The following is a 26,333-nucleotide window of genomic DNA, read 5'->3' as shown; positions in this document are numbered from 1 at the left end:
TATTCACGCCACATCACTACTTTTTTACTTGTGTAAGTATGAATCTAAAAATATTTTCACATGCCAACAAACGCAGGTAGGTCGACCTAGTAGTATCATCCCAAAAAAATATTTGCTCTGGGAAAGAGGTGGGCAAACTACGGTCCGGGGGCCACATCTGGGCCACCAAGTGTTTAAATACAGCCCGTCCGTTCTTTCTAAAGTATTTAATTGAAACTTAACATACAACCTGCCATCATGGCTTGAGCCAACCTTTTGATTGTTTATTTTTTTTTTTATTATTAATTTGGTTTCAAATTTTGTGGTCTGTTTACAAAGTGCTCCGAAAAAAAGGGACACAAGCACATATAGCAGGTTGCATGACACTTTTACAATAATTCCAGGTGGACTGTTGGAATTATATGTGTAAAATATACAGTCAATTTTGTTAAATCAATGCGGCCCGCGAGTCAAAAAGTTCGCCCACCCCTGCTCTAGTAGAATCCAGTGTGCAACACCTCCAGTATCCGTCCATGTTTGTGTTGTACTGCGCTTGTATGCATTTTCCCCTTAAGTGTGAAGACAAAATACGCCACCTCAGATTCACTTGTGTGCTTTGTCACGCTTCCTCTGGCAAATGAGCGGCAATGAAATTGACCAGCCATTGTCGGCGCCCTGAACCCGTGTGAAAACACGCATTGATGGGCTCAAGCAACGTGAGGCGGAACATTTAATGTCAAAGAGCTTATAGGTGATGATTTAAATCTCCGTCTTTCACTTGTTTAGCAGGCGGAGGGGTTTACAAATCCAGCCTGTTGGTGCAATCCATTGCATGGGTGCACAACCTTGCAGACGTCTGCTCCTCCACTTAGTCACTGGTCATAAATACAGCCGGCCACTATTAGAAGCCTTTTTTACACCATGCCCCTTTCACTTCCATAATTGTCTTTATAACGTATCGCCACCCACCCAACTGCCGTTTTAGGCATTTCCTTGATGTTTCCTTATTTTGTCAGCTGTGCATTCTGCATTGACACATATTTGGTGCACAATCTAATGCCATCCACCTTTTCTAAAGATAATGATCACTTTTGATTGACACTCACCAAAGCTGTTTGGGATGTCTACATCACTGCCGGTTCACTGATTGGGCCAATTGTTCCTCATAGAACAACCTCGATCACAATACGAGAGGCCAAAAGATAAAATCACAGCAGCTGTCAAAGGTATTTGTCTTCATTCAGCTCCCCCTCAAATGGTTTTTGCTTTTTCCATCGGCTTTTCGTTTCCAGTATTCCATATGTGTGATGTCCTACAATAGTGTATTGGAAGTCAGCTCTGGAAAATCTATACAATTTAAAAGTTGTTTTCGTAAGCACGACTGGGAACACATTATTTTCTGTGTTTGTAGCTTTAACGCATGCTAAGTCTGTACCCCGCCTCTCACTCGAACGCAGCTGGGATAGGCTCCGTCATGCCTGTGACCCTCATGAGGATAAACGGTACAGAAAATGTAAGGATGGAGGTTGTTCATCAGCTTATCGAAAGTTTAAGACTTGAGCTCATTCAACCAACAGTCCCATAAAATAGAAATTAACTGTTCAAAAACAAACCTGGTAATAAGGAGCTGCACCATTCTTGTTAATCACCTCAAATATTGGCTTAATTAGCGTAATTAGCGGCCGAATTAAACAAGTCCATTGTAGTTGCACATTACTTACAGAATACAGTACATCACAAGGTCAAGCAATGAATTTTTGCGTCCACTAGGTGTCGCCAAAAAAATCAGCACCACCTTTTAATGGAAAAGCGACACTATAAAATTATTTTTACTACTAAACTCAGTGGCATCATTAGGCCTAGGGGGCTTCAGCCCATCCAAAATGTTCTCAAGCCCCCCTAAATATTTCTATATTTTTTATTTTATTTTTTTATTTTTTTATTTTTTTACCAAAAATATCTCTGACAAATTTCATATAATAGAGCAAAAGCAGGCTAATAAGCAAGCCAATAAGCAGGTTAATACTAGCCTACTAATACTAGAATAATAGTATAATAATATATATAATAATTATATATAATATAATAATTAATTAAAAAGTATAATATAACTACTAAAGAATAATAATAGACTAATTAATAATATAATAATGATTATTATATAATTGATCACTGTCCACTGGACAGAATGGTTGCAGAGCTTGAGGTTTTGAAGTGTAGATTGTGTGTACTTGTGTAAATTTAATGGTGGCCTAAAACAATTCAGTATCTCTACTAAATCTGTCCAAAAGTAGGAAAGTTATATCCCGGTTCTTGTTCGTTATTATAATTAATTTTTTTTTTGAATGTCTACTTCATTCAATCATATGCTGTGCATCTCCAGGGGGCTAAGCGCCCCCTTGTCCTCAGAACCTAGTGACGCCCCTGACTAAACTATATGCTTTAATACTTTGATATAAGTGGCAGGGCCAGCCAAACTATGAAAAAAGTGCCCCTGACTTGTGCAACCTGCAAAGATTTATTATTAGTTTGCTAGGTCCTTAGCTGCTGTGATTGGATGAATTCACATGAATGAACTGCATGTGTAACTGATTTCCAAGAATGATTGCTATGTTGATCCCCGCAGAGAGCCGTGAAGGACAACTCATCCACTCGCTATACATATATAATATAGATATAAATGTACATTCCTAATTGGAGCCACATTATGTTTTTTTTTAGAATCCAGTTGCAGAATCACACTCAGGGCGCTAAAATCTTCCCCCTCCTGCTGTGTCGACAGGCGGCACTTCTTCGATGGCTGCTGACAGACTCTCATGGCACTTCAGGCAGCATTTTGCACACAAGAGAGCGGAACAACCTCTTTCAAGGTTTGAGAGATAATTATAGATTATTATAGTGCAAGCCAAGAGGGGCTGGGTGGCATCCAAGCGCCGCAAGGAGGTTAATTCCGGGGTCACAGTAAGGTCGTGTTGACTGAGCGATGAGGTAGACGATGGACTTTAAATACAGTACTGCAAAGGCTGGACATCTAGCACGTAGTTATGATTTATAGATGACTGTGTTTTCTTATTTGCACAATAACATTCTCCATTCTGCTCGCTCGCCTTCAGACGCTTAGCCGGACTTTGTGTGGCGCATCTTTTGTCAATTTTACAATAACTTTGGAGCTTTTTAGTCCCCGGCCTGCTGTATTTGAGCTCCACGCAGCACAACAAATGGCACACACTGCGAGAGCATCCTCCCAAAGAATGACGGGATCGAGTGTGAGTGCAAGTGCCCCCGAAAGGACTTCTATTTACTTTGCAAATAAGAGATGCCCTCTGCCGAGAGCCAAGGAGGGGTGCGGATGATGTCCATGTGTAGTGACAATGTCCACAGAGGGACGGTGGACGGATGGCTCAGTCGAGCACGGGACCTTGCCACAGGGGGCCACGCTGTAGACTTATCCCAAAACCTTATTTTTAGTAATGTTTTTGGAAGGCCCTTACATGGCATCATCCTGATGAGTGTTTGGGGACTCGTATTAGCCAGATAAAAAACTCCAAATGCAGCGAGATGAAAAAGATATGTGGCATTTTGCTCTTGCCAGGAGGACTCCCGACGACGGGAACGCTCCTGTAGGTCAGGACATGAATAATCCTTTTTTATTTGGGTGGCGGGGCTAATGCTGCGTGTTTGTAGCTTGACAAAAAATATGGATGATTATTGACAATCAGTTGCGCTCCGGCAAACCATTTCTATTTCTCAACAAGACACAAGCCTGGCACATTGGGAAGACCTTAGGAAGAATAGTCAACCACTGTGATAAATGGTAATGGTTTAATTTCATTTGAACATGCATCAGATTACAATTGAATGCATCACATAATCAGTTCACAGTTCCACATGTCCAAAAGGAGTAGGAAGAAGCAAAGCTTATTTAGTCCTACCCCTCCATCTCGTACTTTTACAATCAGTAACTGTTACATTTGTTCACTTCCTGCTTTCCGAATATAGTTTATTTTTTTTTTTATTTTGTCACGTACCAAAAATGGTAATGGTAATGCTTATATTTCATTTGAACATGCATCAGTTTACAATTAAATGCATCACATAATCAGTTTACAGTTCCATATGTCCAAAAGGAGTAGGAAGAAGCAAAGCTTATTAAATCCTACCCCTCCATGGTACTTTTACAATCAGTAACTGTTACATTTGTTCACTTCCTGCTTTCCGTAATACAGTTTAAGGTTGTTTTTTTTTAATTATTACAATGACATTGTGTACCATAGTAACTGTCAATATAGTGATACATATATATATATATATATATATGTACATACATATATATATATATGTATCTATATATATATATATATATATAGCACATTATGACTGGTTCAAGACTCTCAAAGAAATAAGAGTATAAAGAAATACTAACCGTAATATGCGAAAATGTGACTGACTGCTATTAACTAATAATAACATCACTGGGTAATTAAATTATTAAGCACATTAACCTTATTAATATCCTTTCTTGACTAATGCCTCTTTGCAAACATGATTTCCACACAGGCCTCCATTGGGGAACATGGACAGGAGGCTTATCTGATAAAGATTTCACTTGGCTAAATAGTGGACTTTGTTGAGGACTCTGGAAGACATATTGTCCTATTAGGCCCAATTTTATGCAAACAAACAAGACGTCTGCCGTAAATAATGTTTAATGACATAACATTCTGCAGGCTGATGCTGATTTATGATCCAAACACAACATTGAGAAGGAGTCACTGAAAAGGAGGAAACTTGGAGAACATTGGGAATGTACCGGGTGTCATCCTGATCTTTATTTTAATGAGGCGTAATGAGGTATGTCCTCTTAATTAGTTCTCCCTTAACGTGAAAGGATGTCAATTGAGCCGTTGATCGATGAGGCGGAGACGCATCATTTCATTCACCTCCAGGCTGGAAGTATCATTGTTGGTTTTAGTCCTGCAAGATTTCAATGCTGCGACCTTTGAAGTAAATAATACACTTATGGATTTTTCTTGTTATTGGTACAGGAGGAAGGTTATGGGATAAGAAGTGGGCTGGTATTGACGTTTTAAGCTGGGCATGATCCGTAGCTTTTTGTCCGATGCAGCAATATCACTAATGTGAATGTATGCTTACACTGTACCACTATTGCTACACTGACGGGGGTCGCACGAGGAGCTACATGTGTTTGCCTCTTCTTGATTTCTTTTCTTTTTTTTTTTTTTGCATGCTCGTCATACTCCAATGTTCACATCATCAAACAAATTTAAATAGTAGTCAATGAAAACACAACTGAACACAAAATGCAGTTTTTAGTGAAAGTTTGGAAAAAATGATTCCTCCCTAAACCTAATAAATGGTCTGGTCCACCTTTTATAGTAACAACTGCAATCAACTTTGCCTTCTAAATATGTGTTGGAGAAACTAGAACAGACTCAATAGTCTGGAAAGATTGTTGCCTTTTCACAAATCTCATTTCTGAACTAAGTTTGTTGATGTTGTGGGCGAACAGATAAAATGTTCTAGAGCATGCCAGATGCGCTCGGAATTGGCTGCGAAACATTCTGCTGATGCTTAAAATCCTCTGTCATTCAGGTACATCCAGATTGGGGGGCAAGGGGGGTGTTGTTGATGATGCGTTCATTTAAGTACTACCCCGGCTTCAGTACAAGCTCTGACAGCAGCAAGCTCACCATTTGAACGTGTGTTCCAAATGGGCTGCTTATTCACCAAATCGATGTCACAATAAAGACCTTTAAATTTTATTTCTTACAAACTTCCTTACAAGCTTACCAGGAAGCAGGAGGGTATAAATATTATTATTATTATGGTTATTATTACATTTTTTAGATACAGCCTAATAGCCTCCAATAGAAGGCTTTAGGCTAAGATCGTAAACACTATAAGCACAGTTAGAACCAGTTTTAGTCTCTCTCTCTCTCTCACACACAAACTTAACTTTCACTTCCAGCCACACAAGCTTACGTTTCATTTTCTTAATATTAACTTATTCATTATTTATACTTTTTTTTTCTACCCAACCACTCGCTCCCAAAGATGTATTCGCGTATTGTTTTTTTTTTTTTTTATAGGGCATGTTTGAGGCAAATTTAAGCAGAAAAAATGACCAGAAGGTGGCAGAAGTGCATTTTATAAGAACTCAACCTCTGATCTCTTGAAATGCACCCTGTACGGCAACCAGGGAAAGAAACGATATTATGCATTGAAGGGACGTTGCACAAACGTACACACACACACACACACACGGTTCAGTTGCAAATGGAAAACCTGTAAATAGTTCATGGTGTTATATTTGTTAAAAATTGTTCTTTTCATGTAAAACAACCTTTTTAACATTTTGGCTAAATAAACAGCATATTGGAAAACATACTAACCACTAATCCACCATGTGGGCCTATTTCAGTTCACTTTTTTTATACTTAAATGTTTAATTTCCGCCAAGAATACGTAACGTTTACTTAAATATGTATTTTTAGACTCTTGCCCATAGGTATGAATGGTTGCTTTTGAATAAGGATGGTTGCTAATGTGTCCTGCAATGGTCAGGGTGGGCTGGGGTGGGCTCCGTCACACCCAGCGACCCAAGTGAGGACAAGCAGCATAGAAAAGGAATGGCTGTGCCAGACTCACTGGTGCCCATCGTAGTGCAGATAGCAGGGGTGTTTAACGCTAATCATCATCGAGGACCTGCCACTACAATGTCCTTGTTTGGACTGGAAAGAGTCCAATGGGGCTTAGCAGTTGTGTACCTTTTTAAGTAGCTTTAAGACACCCTGCCTGTTCATTGCACAGGATGCCGTGAATGTACCATCATGTATACTATACCTATTGTTGGGATGCCACAGAACCATCAGGGCTATTGACTTGATGACTGGCAGATGAATTGCTACCATGTGATTTGCATCTGTGGTGGATTGTTGGATGAGAGCGGATCTGGCAAAGAGAGCTGCTGCTGTTTTATTGGAGGACACAGTCTCTTTTTCTGGAAAGATTGTACCAAACCATCAATTATGATCCAAGTCTGTGATTTGCTCTGAACCTATTCTGCTCAGATTCATGGAGAATTTACATGTTGGCATTTCCTCATTCGAACTAAGAAGTGTTATCTTGTATGTTTAGTTGTAAAATCAGGGAAGAACTAAATTTGAAACACTTGTATGCAAAGAATCAAACCATGGAATGGATTGAGTAATACCCTCAAACAATGCACAACGATGACCAGTCATGATGTGCTATATATATCACTATATTGACAGTTACTATGGTACCTATTATCTCATTGTATGGTCATATCACCTCCTACTTCGGTATGTGACAAAAAAAAACTTTTTTTTTAAAAATAAATTAAAAAAAAAAAACCCTTAAACTATATTAGGAAAGCAGAAAGTGAACATTTTTTTAAAATAAATTTTAAAACTTAAACTATATGAGGAAAGCAGGAAGTGAACATTTTTTTTAAATAAATGTAAAAAATTATTTATTTTATTAAAAAAAAACTTCAACAATATTATGAAAGCAGGAAGTGGACAAATGTAAGTTACGGATTGTAAAAGTCCCAGATGGAGGGGTAGGATTTAATAGGCTTTGCTTCTTCCTACTCCTTTTGGACATGTGGAACTGTGAACTGATTATGTGATGCATTCAATTGTAATCTGATGCATGTTCAAATGACATAAACCATTACCATTACCAACATCGAGGGGATCGGATCTGTTTTTGCAGATCTCAGGAACATACTCCTTGTCATTGTAAACCAGGGGTGTACAAAAGTTGTTCCAGCAAGGGCCACATGAAAAAATCCAAAGGATACTTTGATATTTTGTAAAGCAAAAGTTATATTTTTAGAATGCGCCGCAGGCCAATATAAAACTAGCAACGTTAATCCAATTTTTAAAAAGTCGACAGTCTTATTAAGGTGTTTACATACATTATGTGAAAAAAAACTTCCCCCGTATTTTGGTAAATCATCCTGTTTGCCAATTCCGTAGCACTCAAACGTGCATGTCAACTGTCTAACCAATCAAATGTCATCGTGCCATCCGCATTCTCACTTCCTCGTTTACATTGATAGAGGTGTCGATGAGTAATGATCTCTAGTTGTCTCATTTATCAACAATAACCGCTATAGATGACACTCAGCGGCTCTCCAAATTGTTCCAAATAATGCTTTACATTGATAAATGAAATATGTAAAATTACAAGCTGATGAGCTTCCATACATTGCAGCTTTTTTAGGCCACAACAGTCTCAAGAATAGCCCAGGAAATCCTGGCAAGACTGAATATATAAATATTAAATATGAATATTTCTTGCTCTCTGAACTTCTAGTTTAGACGCACAATTTCCCCTCAAAATTTGGTGAGCTTATCAATTGTTAGGCAAAACAACAACAACAACGAATCATAGCACAGATACTGCTAGTGTCTGGTCCAGGTTGGGTAACATCCAGTAATAGTCATTCTTTAGAGGAGGTGTGTGAAAGCAGCATGCATTGTTGTCACAAAGCTCTTGCATGATAGATTGCCTGCAGCGTTAATGGGCGCTCTGTACTTAAATGCACGTTGGTGGGATGCGGCGTCGGGGGTGGTTGGCTGGCGGGAGTGGTTAGTGAGAGGATGACTTCTCAGGCATTCAATCTGATTGTGCTTCACAGTGAGTGAGTCACACTCCGGGGCAAGTTACGTATCATGTTGCACACTTTTTCAGACTGCGAGCTACTTTTAAAATGGCCGCTACCTCCTACTGTAAACATCGAGAATATTTTTATTTTGTATCTTTTATAAATATGAGTATTTATGTATATCGGGAAATAAAGCACACTTTCTCAGCATGCAAGTTACAAGTCAAAAGGATCTCCATCTTACTTTAAAGGGGAACTGCACTTTTTTTTTTGAATTTTGCCCATTATTCACAATGATTATGTGAAATATGAACACATTTATTTCCCTTTTCTGTGCATTATAACGCCAGAAAACAAGTTAATATAAGCTGGCTCACAATGCACGTCATTGGAAAACACCAATTTTATTTCAACGATGAACCCCTCTAAAAAAAAAAAAAAGCGTTTTATCGTTTTATATACATGCTGTGATCATGCAAGAACAAGTACATCGATGATAACATGTAGGTATCGGTGTCTTGCTGTATTTTGATGATTTAAAATTTTACTGGCACTTGATTCTGCTGAAAAAATACAGCGACCACACTTATGATGTCTGCTCTCCTTGGGATGGCTGCATCTTCCAGCACAACCCCTGTGCTCCAGTCCTCAGGTAACAACCGCTGACAGCCAGCATCTTGTTGAGATGTAGCGAAATTGAGAGCTAGGTATCCACTCTTCCGTCTGACACAAGCAGCTAGTGAGGCCCCGTGTTAATCCGCCAGATAAATATTTTTTCTTGTTAGCTGCTACAATAACAATATCACTGTTGCCCGGTTAATTCACAAAATAACTACTTTCCATGACGTCCATTGTTAGCTAGCTCATATTAACTTGTTTTCTCATCAAATGCACAGAAAACAGTTCCCCTTTAAAACATATATATAAAACCTAACCTAAACTTTGAAACCACTACCCTCCATATCAGTGCTACTCAAATAGGGAGTCCGCTGAACTGTCAGGGAGGGGGTGTGAGAGGCAGGGAGTACTTCCACTGTTACTGCAGACCTGCCAACAGGTTGCATGTCCTATCTGGTTTGCTGGTTTGTTGCATTTTTCCGGTTTCAGTTTGGAGTTGAGTCTGTACCATCCAGATAGTATTTCAAATTAGTATAATTAAAATAGCATTTCTGAAAATGCTCTGATGTACACTGCCCTGTTCTAACGATTAGTATTTAATATTCAGTTTCAAAGTTCACAGGCCATCATTTTGAGTGTCAAATTATCCACAGACAGTATTCTACAGCGGTCACTAGGTGTCAGTAAAGTTGCATTGATGAGACCACAGCCACCGCAAGAAGTACGGTCAATGCTCACTCACGTGTGCGACTATATTTTGTCTTATTTATGTTATGCTACATTTGGTAATAGGAGCGTAAAGGTGACTATAGGGTTGCTATTTCATGTCTAGAAGGCTCTAATAATGTTAAAACATATTTACCAGGTTTAAATATTAGACTTACAAAGAGAGATTTTGTTTACATTTTCTCAAAATTTGTCTCCTTCTCCGTTGAATAGTGAAGAATGATGGGAGAAAAACATATAAAAACATCATAAAACAGGAGTACAATCCATAAACATATTGTTATGGAAACCTCTCTGACAACTGACAAATAGGGTTGCTATTTCATGTATGGAAGGCTCTACTAATGTTAAAATATATTTACCAGGTTTAAATATTAGACTTATAAAGAGAGATTTTGTTTACATTTTCTCAAAATGTGTCTCTTTCTCTGTTGAATCATGAAGAATGATCGAAAAAAAAACATGGAAAAACATCATAAAACAGGAGTACAATCCATAAACATATTGTTATGGAAACCTCTCTGACAACTTGTCAATTAAAAGTGAGCATTATTATCTTTGTAAAGGAAAAACTTTGACATCTAAATTGGTAATAATAAGGATTTACAAGCAGACTTGTATTGTTTTTTTTACTTATTAATATAGCATGATTTCCCCTTAATGATGACTGTGGTGGAAGCTTGCTGCATGTTGGACGGAATGAGAGGTAGGGCGGGGAAAGGGAAGGTGCAGGGAGGGGGCAAGTGGGAGGGATGGGAGGATGGAGAGAGAGCGGGAGAGAGCAGGAGAATAGAGAGAGAGGGAGAGAGAGTCTCCCAATCCTGCCGCTGTCTCAGCATCCATCCTGAGATGATGTTCCGGAGAGGAGGGTCCCAAGTGGAGAAGCAAAAGCGGCACCAACCAAGAGAAGGAGGATATCGAGAGGAATAATCCACACTTCTTGTCTCCTATCGCCTCCACTTGTCTGGGCTGAGGTGTGTGAAAGTTTCCATTTGGGGAGGGACACCCCATCCTCCTCCCTTTTTTTTCCTTGCTGGTCGTGGGGGTGCATCGCTGGCTGCAGCCGTGGGGTGGAAAAGATTTTCATTTTTTTTTTTGAAGTTCAGCATCGATTAGGTGGAATATAGACGGACGAAGCCTCCCCCCCACCCGCGTTCCTTGTCTTTTTACCCCTGAGTCCACACGGATTAGGCGTGAAGGACGCCGTGCACCCCCCCCCCCCCCCCCCAAGTAAGTTCTAATCAGAATTGGGTTCGGATTCACTCAGAGACTTGAGGAGGATTTTGCGTGTGTTGCGAGGGGGGACTACACGCTGCTGCTGGGCTGCAAGGTAAGCTGATTTGTTTCGGGTACCCCCAACCCCCTTTTTTTTAAAAAAAAAACGGGGAGCCGAAAATCTCACATTGAAAGAAAGGGAGCAAATGCGCAAAATGAATGCACCTCGCAAGGCTCTTTTTTGCGCAAAAGTTGCAAATGTCTGCTCTTTCTCCTCGCCTCTGCGTGGCTGTTGGATGAGGGAGGGGGTCCGCTGTGACTTATCTGCATACTTGTGTATGCATGTGTGTGTGTGTGTGTCCACCCCCCCACCCCCCACCCCCTTTCTGCAAAGCCATCCATCTCCAGGTGAGAGCAAAGAGGCGCAGCGTAATTGTGCGCCAGTTTGTCTTCCTGCTTTGCACCTGTAAGCCTGGAGAATTGCCACCACCTTTTAATTTCATATGCTCCTTTTTTGCACATTATGTAAACAATTATGTTTTTAAATATTGTGTATATATTTGTGTGCAATTATGTCACACCATGGCATGTATTTCTGCAATAACTGTCAATATTTTGTTGGTCCAAATTACCAGGCAGGTGCACTCCTCCCTTTTTCAGTAAAGGCTTCTGGAGGGGCTGAAATATTGATGTGCATTCTGTCGTGCACCCTTGAAATATTTAAAATAATTGAATAATAACCAGCCCGTCCTTGCCTTAGATGACTTGAGGATCTTCTCTTCATGTCTCATGAAAAGCAGTGACAATGAAATGCCTTTTTTTTGCCTGTGGGTTCGAGTAAATGTATAGGAGAAGTCAGTAGAGACATGGAGGGAAGTGATGACAGCCCTCTTGTACTTTTATGTCTGCCTATAGGTGGCTCAGATGACCACAACACTGCAAGCACGCCAGGCTCCCCTCTTCCTTTTGCTTGCTATCCAGTCTAACAAGCTTACGCTGGTGTGCAGAAGCGTGCATGTGTGGCTTTCCCACTGAAAAGGGAGTTTAGTGTAACCGGTGTCTGCGTGGGTGCGTTATTTGTCCAGAGCATCTACCCTCCTTTTGATGTTTTATTGAGCGTTAAGCACGGCGCTAGTGATGCATCGCCTCAGCAAAGCACAGCATTAAAAAGAGAGGCTTTGCTCATTCTTGTCTTTCCTTCAGGAAGACACGGAGCCACTCTTTGGAGCCGCTCAATGTCAACAAGCAGGTGTCTATACATACCTGTACAGTGTTCGCACACTCGGGTGGGAGTGCTGGAAGTGCTCCTGCAATCCTCTTTTCACTCGCCATAGAAGGGGATATTCAGTGGGTAGTCGCTTTAGACACCTGAAGACAAAAGCAACCATTTTTCTAGTGGTAGGATGCACAGGACTGTGCTGACTGTTGCTGACTCACAGGATGGACGGGACCGAGCGAGGGAGCCCTTGTCTGCCTCCACAGTATTCACTCCACTTGGGTGCTGGGGGGGGGATCATACAAAGTAACTAAAGCTGTTTTTTTGAGTAATGCGGGTGTCATTTATAAAACAATACAACACTGAACCCTGAAAAGGACCTAAATAGGCGTCCCTCAGGGTACATTCTGCAGTACCCCATAGGTCTTAATGTGTGGCCTCCAAGGGAATAGTGTGTCCCCTTTCAAGGTCAGATAGGACACAGATATGTGACAGCAAAACATTTTGAGGGTACCATCCCAGTGGCAGGGCATTTTACTTTTAGATGTATCATTCATTTTCTACCGCTTATCCTCACAAGGGTCGCGGGGGTGCTGGAGCCTATCCCAGCTCTCTTCGTACACCCTGGATTGGTCGCCAGCCAATCACAGGGCACATATAGACAAACAACCATTCACACTCACATTCATACCTATGGACAATTTGGAGTCGCTAATTAACCTAGCATGTTTTTGGAATGTGGGAGGAAACCGGAGCACCCGGAGAAAACCCACGCATGCACGGGGAGAACATGCAAACTCCACACAAAGATCGCCGAGGGTGGAATTGAAGTCTGATCTCTTAGCTGTGAAGCCTGCACGTGAACCACTCGACCACCGTGCAGTACAATTCCAATATTTTCAAATGCAACTCAGGCCTTGTTCGGATGAACGTAGACATAAATCTGATGTGCACCCGATCTATTGCAGTCTGAAGGGTGCATTTATCTGATAGGTCATGGGTCATCGAAAGGCGTGGTTTACCTTGTGAGACCGAAGTAAGCAAAAGTTGTACTTGTCATGAGAAAATTATATTTAAGTCAGTGCAGCGGCTCGTCAAACTGCAGCAATGTTTGCTAAACACACGGGCATGCGTGTGATGTTGTGCAACGCGCTTTTTGTTTACATTATAAAGTCACATTTCTTTGTTAATGTGAACTACATTAAATATCGTATTTTAACAAAACATGTCAACATAGCCCCAATTACCTTTTTTGTAGACTTTCGCTATGCTCATACTACACAGGAATTCTTTTCGATGTGGATATAAATCCAATATTCTGTAAACATACTGAAACATGTGTTTTTGTCACTTCTCGGACGCATTGCGTTCCCATTTCACACAAATGCATGTCACATTTTTACTGTTCTGTGTCGTTAATTTAGGTATAACACTCCACTTACACCACAAATGGACAGACATCAAATCACAGTCTGGGAACAGAAGTCATTCATAACCCAAGGACCACCTTGACGGGGACACAGTTTGCTTATTAGCTATGAAAGTCTTATTTTTTGCACAGTTGCAACATGCCACATCTTTCAGTGGTAAATGTATGTACATCCCTTCAAACTGGAGGACGCTGTGAAAAACAAAGCCTTGGTTCACAGGAACAACACTGTATTTTTAGCTTGTCCAAGGACATGGAGAGAGGGGGAAAAAAATCAATGATAACAGAGAGGGTTTCAAATTTAAGTCCTTTTTCCCCTGCAGTGACCTTTGGGGACAGTTAGACATGAGAACATTTCATATATGACATGAAACCTTGGCCAGGGAAGGAGTCTTACATAGAAGTAGATATGATCTCATGTTCAGTATCTTATGCGGGTTTTTGTGTTTCTATGGTACGGGCGCCGACTAGCACACACACCATTGCCTCAAAACATTCTTGTACAAGGCCACGGTGTATTTAGTCGTTGTTGGCTCTGAGAGGCGACTGTGAGAAGCATTTCCATCAGGGTCAACTGGAACGGATGGAGCAGACCTGTCCTTGGCCCCGGTTTTGAATCCCCAGAAGAGGCCAAGCACAATATGCTCGAACAGATGTGTCATTTATAGGATGATCGCTTGTCACCATGGCTGTTTATTGATATGAATATGTTAGCTTGTTAGCTTCTGTCTGAGATACAAACATCATCTCATCAAACAATGGCAACATCGGTAGATTTGTCTTAAATCGTCTTTCAGTGTGTCTTTATCTGCATTAAAAGGTTTTAACAAGTCAGATTAAAAAAAAAAAATAATCCTTATTTTAAAGACCATAATGAACACAAAAGACCCGTTCCGAGGAAAATCGGAGGGGCCCGCACACCGTTCTTTGTACGTTTGGGTGAAATCAGTCATGTTGTTGTTCTCAGCTGGAGTGCTTTGAGCTCCAAAGTAAAACAGATCTCACAGCCTAGCAGAAAAAATATGATATATAATGCATAATACAGACTCACACTTGTTGGCATTGTGGGAGTTTGTTGTTGCTGTTCCTTAGTTTTACCTCCAGTTTCTGTGCGTAGCTTCCTGTGGTGGCTATTGTCTCATTAATGTTGCATTACTGACACCTAGTGACCAGTGTAGAATACTACATATAATCACAATGTGTTTGAATGTGTTCATTCATTTTCTACCACTTTTTCCTCACGGGGGATGCTGGAGCCTATCCCAGCTGTCTTTGGGCGAGAGGCGGGGTACACCCTGGACTGGTGGCCAGCCAATCACAGGGCACATATAGACAAACAACCATTCACACTCACATTCATACCTATGGACAATTTGGAGTCAGCAATTAACCTAGCATGTTTTTGGAATGTGGGAGGAAACCCACATTCCATGCAACATGCAACAGGCCGAGGGTGGAATTGAACCCTGGTCTCCTAGCTGTGAGGTCTAAGGTCTGCGCGCTAACCACTCGCCCGCCGTGCCGCCCTGTTTGATGTGTCTTTTAATTAATTTTGGCAAATTGTGGCGTGTCAAATGCCACCATGATATTATCCCTGGTGTGTTTACTAAAAGTGAATAGCGTTCCTCTGAGCTAAAAAGACTCTGGTGTTTGTTGTAGAGGATGTACACTAAGTGCTGGCGACAGGGAGGTCCTTTTGGGATGCTGTAATGAGAAAAGAGGTCCGTGTGGGCCACCGGGGCGGATCTATGAGCAGCCACCATTGACACCGGCCTGGTGGCTGATGTCACTTTGAAGTGCGACCTTCCTGGGCGAGCCGCCGAGGGCAACGTCGCCGCGGCACCTTTGCAAAAGTCTCTTTGTGCGAGTGTCGACAAGAAGCATTAGTAAGGGTTAGAGGTGGTGTGGCTGCTCAAAAAAAAACACACACACACACACACACTGGGGGGAGGTGGAGGTTGGCAGACAGAGCGTTAGGGAGGGGGCCCTCAGACTGAGTTTAATTCTAGAGACCTTTTATGATAACCTTGGCCTCCACGTTCCAAGTGAACAGTGCCGAGTCGACAGTTGTTTTGTGGACTTGGCCTCCAAATAATACCGCTGGTTTACACGTGGAATTCGACCATCAGCAACCTTTATCTCTATTCATGACCAAATACACAAGAATCCTTTCACAACATTTGATAAATTGGGTTTTTTTTTTTGCTGCTCCAGCAGCAGAAGATTTTCTCTTACATCTCTTCGGTTGACTGAGGTGAAGGATTGAAGTAATTTAAGGATAAAAAGGATGATTTCATACTGAAACTTGAAAAAAAAACATCTAAATAGAGTTGTTTTTAATACCTGACAGCAAAATGTTGTTTTATTTCAGTGTGTCTTAATTGTCTTGGCTGTCTCCAACACTCTTACATTACATAAATACAGTAAATAAATGACAAAAAATAAATTACATAGATATCTTAAAATTGTGTCAAGCACAATTGCATAAATTAATAAATAAAAAATATCAATGTACAAATTAAAATGATTTTTTTTTAGTTGTCAAGGTGCAGGGACAAAGGTGTGTGTGTGGCGTAGTGAATGTTCCTCTTGGCTGCCACACTCATTGATCGTGGATCTGATTGAGGTTTGGGATCCATGACTGGCCCCCCGTGACAGCCACCCACCTCCTGACCGTGGCTCTGAGATATCCGTAACCTGACTGCTCCCCGTATTGATAAACTTGTGGCGCTGTCCTTGGTGCTGAATCGGCTGGTTGACTTGTCTGCTTTAGTCTGCTGCAGCAAAGTATCTGTTTATATATTTATTGTTTGTCGCATGCTTTTGTAACCTGACTCCTTGTTATACAGTGAAAAATCGATTCGATCTATTAAGTTTGACAACAATACACATACAGGTTTTTATTACATATTTATATTTACTGAGCTTATACTCGCACTGAACATTTTGAGTGCGTTGTTCACATATTGTGATTCTTTGTTTCATTTAATATTTTTGTAGTTTGAGCATTCAAAACCTATTTATGACATTCTTCATATGATTAACATATTCCAGACATGTAATAACAAGTGTGTGTGGGGGGGGGGGGGGGTGACTTTGGGGGTTCAGATTTGAGTCTTAGGTTGATGTGGTTTACGGCCACAATAATAGACCATGTTAGGGATTTTCTGGGCCTGCAATAAAAGCCTGTTGTTCTGGCAATCAAGTTCGGTGCTTGTTTGTCTCACCAAACATTACAGTAACATTTTGAATCTTGGGTTGATGTGGTTTACGGCCACAATAGTAGCCCACGTTAGGGATTTTCTGGGCCTGCAATAAAACCCTGTTGTTCTGGCAATCAAGTTTGGTGCTTGTTTGTCTCACCAAACATTACAGTAACATTTTGAATCTTGGGTTGATGTGGTTTACGGCCACAATAGTAACCCACGTTAGGGATTTTCTGGGCCTGCAATAAAAGCCTGTTGTTCTGGCAATCAAGTTCGGTGCTTGTTTGTCTCACCAAACATTACAGTAACATTTTGAATCTTGGGTTGATGTGGTTTACGACCACAATAGTAGCCCACGTTAGGGATTTTCTGGGCCTGCAATAAAAGCCTGTTATTCTGGCAATCAAGTCCGGTGCTTGTTTGTCTTACCAAACATTACAGTAACATTTTGAGTCTTAGGTTGATGTGGTTTATGGCCACAACAGTAGCCCATGTTAGGGATTTTCTGGGCCTGCAATAAACGCCTGTTGTTCTGGCACCAAACATTACAGTAATATTACTAACACCTAGTGACCAGTGTAGGATACTACAATGTCAGCACAATGGCTTTGAATGGGTCTTCTGAATGACTTCTGTATATATTTTAGTTCATTTAGCCATTTTTTCAACAATTAAATGATTTCTTGATTCATATGTTTTTGGAAAACTGTGAAAATGAAGCCTTGAAATTCGACACACGGAGTGGTGAGGGATGACTGTAAGTGTAGAAATGCACAAATTAAACACAACTTTAGTTGAATAGTACAACCACAGGCGCATTATACTTGAGGTATATCTTTGCTAAGTGCACATAAGGACACCGAAAAGCTTGACAACACAATAGGGGACCAGGTCAAGGCAAACAACAGGACACCATTGTTCGATCTCCATTGCCAGCTGTGAGCTCTCAGACACATTTTGCAGGGTCAGTTTGCACATTAGAGTTTTGCAACTTGCACAGACTTTAGTCCTTCAGGTGCACTTCTTACCAGTAAAATAAAGTTGTAATCTGCCGGGACAAAACAAACACATTGCAAATGATCATAATCTGCAGCAAAGCCCACCGTGCTGAACATCTAATTGGAAATACACTTTAGTCATATAAAAGAAGATTGTTGGACACAAGCGTAATAAGCAAAGTGACAAGCGTGTGAGTGAAAACGCATTAGGGAAACTCCAGCTCTGTTGTAAGAGTAGATATATTGTAAACATAAATGATGTTTGTAAGAATAAGGCAAGGCCTCACCTGCCGCGTGCAATAAATTGTATTATTAAACCGTGCAGCCATGCTACACGCGCTATAAAGTCATTTATACCTGCCCCTGGATGGCGGGGAAGAGGACATAAATCACATTGAGGAGGGGACATGAGATGTTTTGATTGTCGAGACATACCTATAATGTGTTTGCCCTTCACTATCATAAATACTAATCTTGTGTGAAGAAAATTAATTGCTGCTTTAGCATAAACATAAACATACTATTTATAGCTGGGGCTATAAATCCCGCAGATGCTAGGATGTTTGTGCTGCGTCTCTTTCTGATGCTCATGTTGGAATAACGTTTGGATTCAGGATGAAGTTATATCAAAGCGGTCGATTTGTAAAGGTTTGATTCCTATCTTCTATGTAGAATAAGCCTGTATGTTACGGTCTATGTACAGTGGAACACAATCTGTTCTGGCATTGGGAAGCCATTTTCCCAAATAAAATATAATAGCTGATATAATAAACAATAATAGCATTATTATTATTATAGTAAGTATTATTAATAATAATAATAATAAATTATATATATATATTATATAAAATATTATTTTATTATTTTTTAAATATTTCTATAAATAAATTTAATATAATATATATAAATACATTAAAAATATATAAAAATAATATAATATAAAATAATATAAAAATACATACAATAAAACAATATAAAATAAGTGTTTTTACTATACTATGTGTACAAATGAAAGGGTGTCACATTTTAAAGTTGGCAAGGACCCTTTAAAGTCAACGCGTGGGCCATTTTTGGCCCGCCAAAGCTTTTTGACGACGCTGGTGGACAGTGAGGCATATACGTCACAATGCAGAAGCAGAAGACGGTTTGCTTCTAAACAAGTATACCACCATCGATTTAACTTTTTGAACTGGACATAAACTTACCGTGTTTACAAGGCACCCGCAAGGCATGCGAGGTAGTCCACACACAACTCCTCACAATGCTACAATGCATGTACCGTAAAAAGTATATGTATGTTGAACACAGGAAGTGAACAAACCATCATTACGGAATAAGCTCAGCTGTACTGCAGTACATTCGAATCCCAGACCACTAAAACGACAAAGCAGCACCCCTCCAGTACCAGCCGGGCCCCTTATAGGCATTACCAATACATCTGATGGAGGTGTCACGACTCCTCTTTAGAACTCATCACATCCTTTGCTCAGGGTTGTTTAAGCTATGTCAGTCGGACAAGAGCCTTGGGCATGTGTTAATGGGGGGGAGGGGGTTGGATGTACCCAATAGATAAGACACACTCCCTCTCCTCTCTTTGGTTGCTTCTCTGCATCCCTCCTTGCAGCCTGTGCAGTAGTTTGACTGTCAAGTAGAAGCTGCGGCTAACATTTTGGAGGCTTTGTGAGGACGGGTGGGGTGGTGGTGGGTGCAGAGTCTAAGGATGGGGGCGCTCGAGTTCCTGACAGCGGCGTATAATCTTCTGCCTGCTGCAGTTTTTTATTTTTATTTTTTGAGAGGGATGCTGTGTGATGATTCATTTGCCTGTCTGGAACAAGTGTGTGTGTGTGTGTGTGCGTGTGTGTGTGTGCACTTTAGCGTTTTATGCACAGACAATTGGTGGGGAGTGAAAGTGCATTACAGACAATTTGTGGGAACTAAAAGTGCAATAACTCTAATGGAAAGTGCATAAAGTAACAACGGAATCCGTATTAATAACTGCAGGGGCTTTAGCTAGCTTTCAAACGATGTGATAATTTGTAATAATTTGTGGATAATTTAAGATTCATTCTACGCTATCGCTTTAAATCTGCCACTTGAAGACATAACGAGCCAGCCATTTGCCACATTTAATTAACTTATGATCTCTTAACCAATTTGTGCTGGCAATTTCTGGTTTTAAATGTTAACATTTGGCAGCAAGTATATCTAATGCGGCTGACAGGATTCGCTATTTAGCGACAAGAAAATCCGCTTCTGGTCCGCTAGGTGTGAAATAAGAAGCACATGCATCCATCCTCAAAAAAAAAAGTTTACATTTATCTAATAAAGTGATGAACGTGTCGCTCTAAAAGACTCATCACTGTCTGTAATCGCGGTAAGAGCGACACGTTCACTGAGGATTCTACTTCCTGTTACAAAGGCTTCCTCTCCATTACACAAGCGACACTCAAACATTGACCTTCACCGCCAAGTAAACAACAGCCCAGTGTTCTTGTCAGCACATGTAATTGTCACTCGTTAAGAATTGTCAATCAATGAGCATCAATGGGCTTTAATTAGCTCGTGTTGCTTTTTCAACTCCTAGCGCCCCGCAGGCTGATTTTGAGACGGATGAGGCGTGGGGTCAGGGTCACCTCGCCGTTGTCAACAGTCAGCTCCGCAACTACGACAGCCTGAAGCTCAAAGTGATGGTGCTTATATAGTTACTGTATGTACTTTTAAATATAGCTATGTGTGCAGCTTGAGGGTCCATAGGATGAAAAGACGATATCGGCTTAGACAACACGCTGCTGCATCCCAGGAAACTAGTACTAGGCATACCTGGAATTCTGCTCGAAAACAAAACAAATGGTATCTTGTTGCAGGGGTCAGCTTTTTTGGTTACGTTTGGCTGGGATGTTTTAAAATTGGACTAGGTGGAATGTTTCCGACTTCCCAGGCACCTCAAACACAGCATGAGCATGATGAACGTATCTACAGCATAATGCAAATCAGTGCCTCCGACCGTGCAGTTTAACACTTCTGATCACCCCGGGGGGGATTTTGCCCACCCTCCAGAATCCTCATGTGAGACATGAACATTTCTTTATATTTTTTCATATATCATATATATTTTTTTTAGTTTTAAAGATATAGAAACAGATAAAACACGACAGCCATTATGGCATGTAATGGTAAACATATATGCTGCTTACAAGGACTGCTATAAAACACTATTATGTACACGCTGTGACCATTCATGATAACATATAATACGGCCATTCTAAGCATTATCGGACCTTCCTTTTTCAGCACATTGATTTCATATAGCAACAACGTTGTTAACTTGTTCAAACTCACAATTAAAAACATAGCAGCACTGGAAGCATCTCGAATATGCAGCCTTTCCTTTTGGTCGTGTTGAGGCATTGCGTACATGACGCTGACGTGCTACGGGCGCATATGTGGTGAAGTGAGTTGCTAGCCTGCTAGTATTTAGCTGGTGTGTGAATACGACAGTAATGTACGTAGTTTAGTTGGCGAAACAATGTTAATAATACTAATATCGTCACATTAGGAGCCTATCCCAGCTGTCTTCAAGCGAGAGGCGGGGTACACCCTGGACTGGTGGCCAGCCAATCACAGGGCACATATAGACAAACAACCATTCACACTCACATTCATACCTATGGACAATTTGGAGTCGCCAGTTAACCTAGCATGTTTTTGGAATGTGGGAGGAAACCGGAGTACCTGGAGAAAACCCACGCATGCACGGGGAGAACATGCAAACTCCACACAGAGATGGCCGAGGGTGAAATCGGTGCACTAACCACTCATACACCGTGCAGCCTTGTCACATTATGTATACTGTAAATTGTTGTTGCTTTTTAGAGACTTTTTCAGATGACTTTATAGGAGGAATAAGTATGTCCCATATGTGCAGTAATGACCTAGCTCTTTTTATCCGTGTTCATGTCTCAACTACAGGAATGTGGATGAAGGGCAAAATTCCAAAAGTGCAGTTTTACTTTAAGGAGGTTCAATGTAGATTAATGGGAGTGAGACAAAAAAGCAATTAATTGCAATCAAGCATTAAAGTGAAATAGGCTGTTCAAAGGTTTAAGACCATGGCTACAAAAAAACAAAAAACAAACAAACCCACCCTAAAACAGAAAAAAAATGTCCTAAAAAGGACTCAGTAATGACTCGCTGCGCCATACTTGTCAGGTGGGCATTGTGAACAACAACTGCTGTTTGATGCCCTTGCACAACCTGAAGCGCCATTGTTCCATTGAAGGTAAAAGCACCTCAGATCATGATGGCGCCACCTCCACTGTGCTGTGTGGGAAACATCTCCGGTGGGGTGTCCTTGTCATGCAGGTAACATTGGAAGCCATGAGGGATTTAGTATTTCTCATCAGATAATAAAATTTTCCCCCCTTTAAAAAACTTCATTTGGCGAACGGATGGTCCCATGCCAAACAGCCAATCGAATCCTTTGTTTTTTCTCCATTCAAAATGGAAGTAGCATTACTGGAAAAAAAAAGTAGAACAATTGTTATGTTTACACTCGTTTGTCTTCACCAAAGTCAGCAAAGACGATTAAGGAGTACACGTTGAGTGACAGCATTGGCTTCACTTTGTTTGAATGTGACCGACATGAGTGGAGCATCGACATCCATCAGCTACGTTTACACTACATGGGTGCATAGTGCTGTTTGTTTTTATATTGTATATATTACGTGAAAGTAATATAAAAAATGAAAGAGTGAATACATAATTTGCACCAGAGGGTAAAATGCAGTTTGCCCTTGAGAGACATGAAAGGGTTTCTGTTCTTCTGAAGTAGCACTGGAAGTGTTGCCAGTATGTGCTGATAATCGCATATATGATATAGTACATACAAAGCCTGTGGTGGTGGACGTCGGCACACTTCAATTTGAATAATTAACCCCCCCATGACCATAGCATGCAGGAGCACGTTAGCAGGTAATAATATCACAAATAGTGATACCACGGGGGTTCATTTGTTTTCCTCAAAGTACATTCCAGGTACATACCTGGACTCTTAAGATACTACCACTGTTTGTATGTGGTCCAGATCCAACATGATATGGATGTAATCTTTTTCTACAGGATGACAGTAAGTACTCAGTCAGGTACTCAGTTTCTAGTAGCCAGTATTCTGATTTGCTAATGCAGCATTATTATAAGCATGCTAGCTCGTCTTGTTGATATGCCTTAAAGCTCTATCCCTCTGCATTGTTTACCAATTTTCCAATTACCAATAAACATTCCAAACTTTTTACGATGACTAGCGGTTGTCGTCCACTGGTATGACAGTTTACCGACTTTCATGGCTGTTGGGCAGGAGGAAGTGTGAAAATAGTCCAAAATAATAGCATTCCAAGGTAATAGTGATTAAAATATACTTTCAAAATGAGCCACGGGCTCGAGTGGTTAGCGCGTAGACCTCACAGCTAGGAGACCAGGGTTCAATCCCACTCTCGGCCATCTCTGTGTGGAGTTTGCATGTTCTCCCCGTGCATGCGTGGGTTTTCTCCGGGTACTCCGGTTTCCTCCCACATTCCAAAAACATGCTAGGTTAATTGGCGACTCCAAATTGTCCATAGGTATGAATGTGAGTGTGAATGGTTGTTTGTCTATATGTGCCCTGTGATTGGCTGGCGACCAGTCCAGGGTGTACCCCGCCTCTTGACCGAAGACAGCTGGGATAGGCTCCAGCACCCCCTGCGACCCTCGTGAGGATAAGCAGTAGAAAATGAATGAATGAGCCACGGTGCTACCATGGTAGTTACTGGTACATTTTGACTATAAGCTAGCTATTGTCTTAGTCGATTAAGCTGAATATTGTTGACCCGAGATGGACCAAATCAATGTGAACCATACACAAACATTTTAATTGTATTAATTTAACTGTAATTGTCAATTGCTGTTTGCAGTCAAAGCTGATGCATGTGAATATGTTGTTTTTTTTTTTTTCTAAAACACAGCACCTTTTGACCCCACACATAGAAAAATAGCAAAATAGAACAGAATGGAGGTTGGACTGCCTGAAGATTTCAGGTTTTGGACCTGTCCGCTGACTGACTGATGGCACTCACAGATGCAGAAGCTCACATCAGATGCAGGGATGGCATCATTCAAAGGCGTGTTGTGTTAAACCAACAAAAGAGTCAAGATTGCAAGTTTTTGTCTCCCAAAACAACTTTTGTTACTCACACTTTTGCAGACATTACTCAGGAATGTGATGTTCGGTAAGCTGGGTTCAATGAAGGCATTACTAATATTTAAGCAGATATTATAAGGCGTATTTAGGCATTACTTATGCTGTTCTGTTTATCGTTCATGGTACAAACAATTAGAATTTGCCACGATATGACACCGACTTTAGCTTTTTTTTTCTGCCCTCAGTCATCTTGGATGAATGTCTATTTACCATGGCCGACAGCCGCCCTTGTTATCCACATTAGTTGTTTGGCGTGTCTTCTCTGACTGATGTGCTTTATGCGGCGTCTTTTGCAGTTTTTCCAAAGTTTGGCACACCGGACAACCCGATGCTGCCAATACCGCAGTGGAAAATCTGCATTAGCTCCTTAGCAACTCAGCTGGAGTTTAAACGGGTACACGGCCCTATGAAGTCTCCACACAGACTGGGGCGGATGAGTCTAACATGTTGATGACAAGTTCTTATTCAGAAGGGACTCCGTCGAGGCAACCATCAGGAGACAAAATGTCAACGTCCACCTTTTTTGGTCTTTACCCTGTTTTACACCTAGGTCCTGGTTTTCCTTTTCTACCGGTGCGACACCCATTACCTTTTGTGACTCACTACTTTCAACGGTCTGTGGGAGGGGCAAAAAAAACCCGCTGAAGCCCATAAATAATGTATTCCTCGGGTGTATCCGCCTCCGGATCAATGGGAACACAAAGACCATCTACAAAGGCACTTGGCTCAAGGCCATATTTGATCACTTCCTCTGCACACCATGCCTGCGCCGCTATCCGTCTGCCCCGCAGAGACTCAATTATTTCCAAGTGTTGGTAAGCTTTTGTTGAAAGAACACAAAGTGAATATTTAAACTTGGGGAGACGAAGGAAGATCTTTTGCGACATGGAAACAGCAGATGGATGGTAATTGTGAACTGTTAAACAATGAAAGAGGAGGGGAAAATGTGGGGAATATGTAGCTTGACTGCGGGGAGTGCCGCAGCTGCATTCGGATCAGAGAATCTGGGAAGGAAACAACCAATTAAACAACGCTGGAATGTTTGACAGCAGTTGACAGAATAGGTCGTAGCATTTAACCGAGCAGTGGAAACCGTAATGGACTCTTCTATTGCGGGACATTAGTAGAGTCGGTTGTCTCAGCAACTGAAATTCCCTGATTAGGAAACAAACAATGCAACACAACAACACAAAGGTGTCCTACTTTCCGGAGAGGTAGTTGAAGATGCTCAGGAAGCCTACTTTGTGGAGCAACTGGACTCATTTGACACATAAATGTTTATGTATTACAATATGTATCCGTGTTATGTGTACACCATTGACTTGAATCCAGATTCTTGCTGGTCTTATGCCAGATACCGTCCCCCATCTGTTGGGTTTTTACTCTAGCATGGAACATTGATCATAAATGTTTAAAAATAAAGCTAATGGTGGCTACTGGTGGAGAATACCATTGACAGTTCTTGAACCAGTATTAATGTAAGACTGTTCAAAAGCGATCGTCTGGGGTCTGTGAAGACTGAGAATGAAGTTGAACTGGTTTTATTGTGTTCCCACATCAAATTGACAGGACTTTTGGTCTTACATGTGAATTGTAAGACCAATTTGCAATGTGGCTTGCAGATGTATGTCTGTAAAGCTCATTAAGAGTTGTGCTCGACCTTGAGTTGATATTTTAGCCTGATGGCTACTGCTCTCGATTCTCCCAATACAGGTTGGGTCGAGCCCAGGGTGGAATGGGCAGCTGGCTGAACCAGTAATGTTTTGGTGCCATAACCTGAATGAGAGTGAAGTTTAAGGGGTGAGTGTAACGTACGCCAGCCGGCACAGCTGTGCTAAAGTATGATGACAAACTTCACTCCCTGACACTTTATGTACGTCGAGTTTGGAGTCACAACTTTTGACTGTCATTCTGGGGACCTTGATTTGAGCCCGAGGCGGAACTCGCAGCCGTCTGAACCAGGCGGTTACACGAGTGCAGTCATGGAAAGGAGTTGAAGTGATAACAACATGTTGGAACAGGAAGTTGAACAGGTTTAGTCTCTAGATTTAGTCT

General features: G+C 41.1%; 1 protein-coding gene across 3 annotated transcripts in view; it reads left to right on the top strand.

Moving 5' to 3' along the window:
- Positions 1 to 26,333, top strand: part of lingo2 (leucine rich repeat and Ig domain containing 2) — a 228,782-nt gene that overhangs the window by 15,756 nt on the left and 186,693 nt on the right. The window contains exon 2 of one of the 3 annotated variants that reach the window (XM_058054378.2): positions 2,762 to 2,849. The exons of 1 other annotated variant lie outside the window; for it this stretch is intronic. The gene's annotated coding sequence lies outside the window, so the exon portion shown is untranslated. Of the gene's footprint in view, positions 1 to 2,761; positions 2,850 to 10,785; positions 11,313 to 26,333 lie in introns of those variants that run through there. One more of the 3 variants, XM_058054368.2, reaches the window with a different exon arrangement.

This window comes from Doryrhamphus excisus, linkage group LG23, assembly GCF_037039965.1.
Source record: "Doryrhamphus excisus strain RoL-2023G ecotype Guam linkage group LG23, RoL_Dexc_Guam_v1.1, whole genome shotgun sequence".
Taxonomy (NCBI): domain Eukaryota; kingdom Metazoa; phylum Chordata; class Actinopteri; order Syngnathiformes; family Syngnathidae; genus Doryrhamphus; species Doryrhamphus excisus.
The sequence above is the reverse complement of the archived record's forward strand: the minus strand, read 5'-3'. Positions and strand labels throughout refer to the sequence as shown.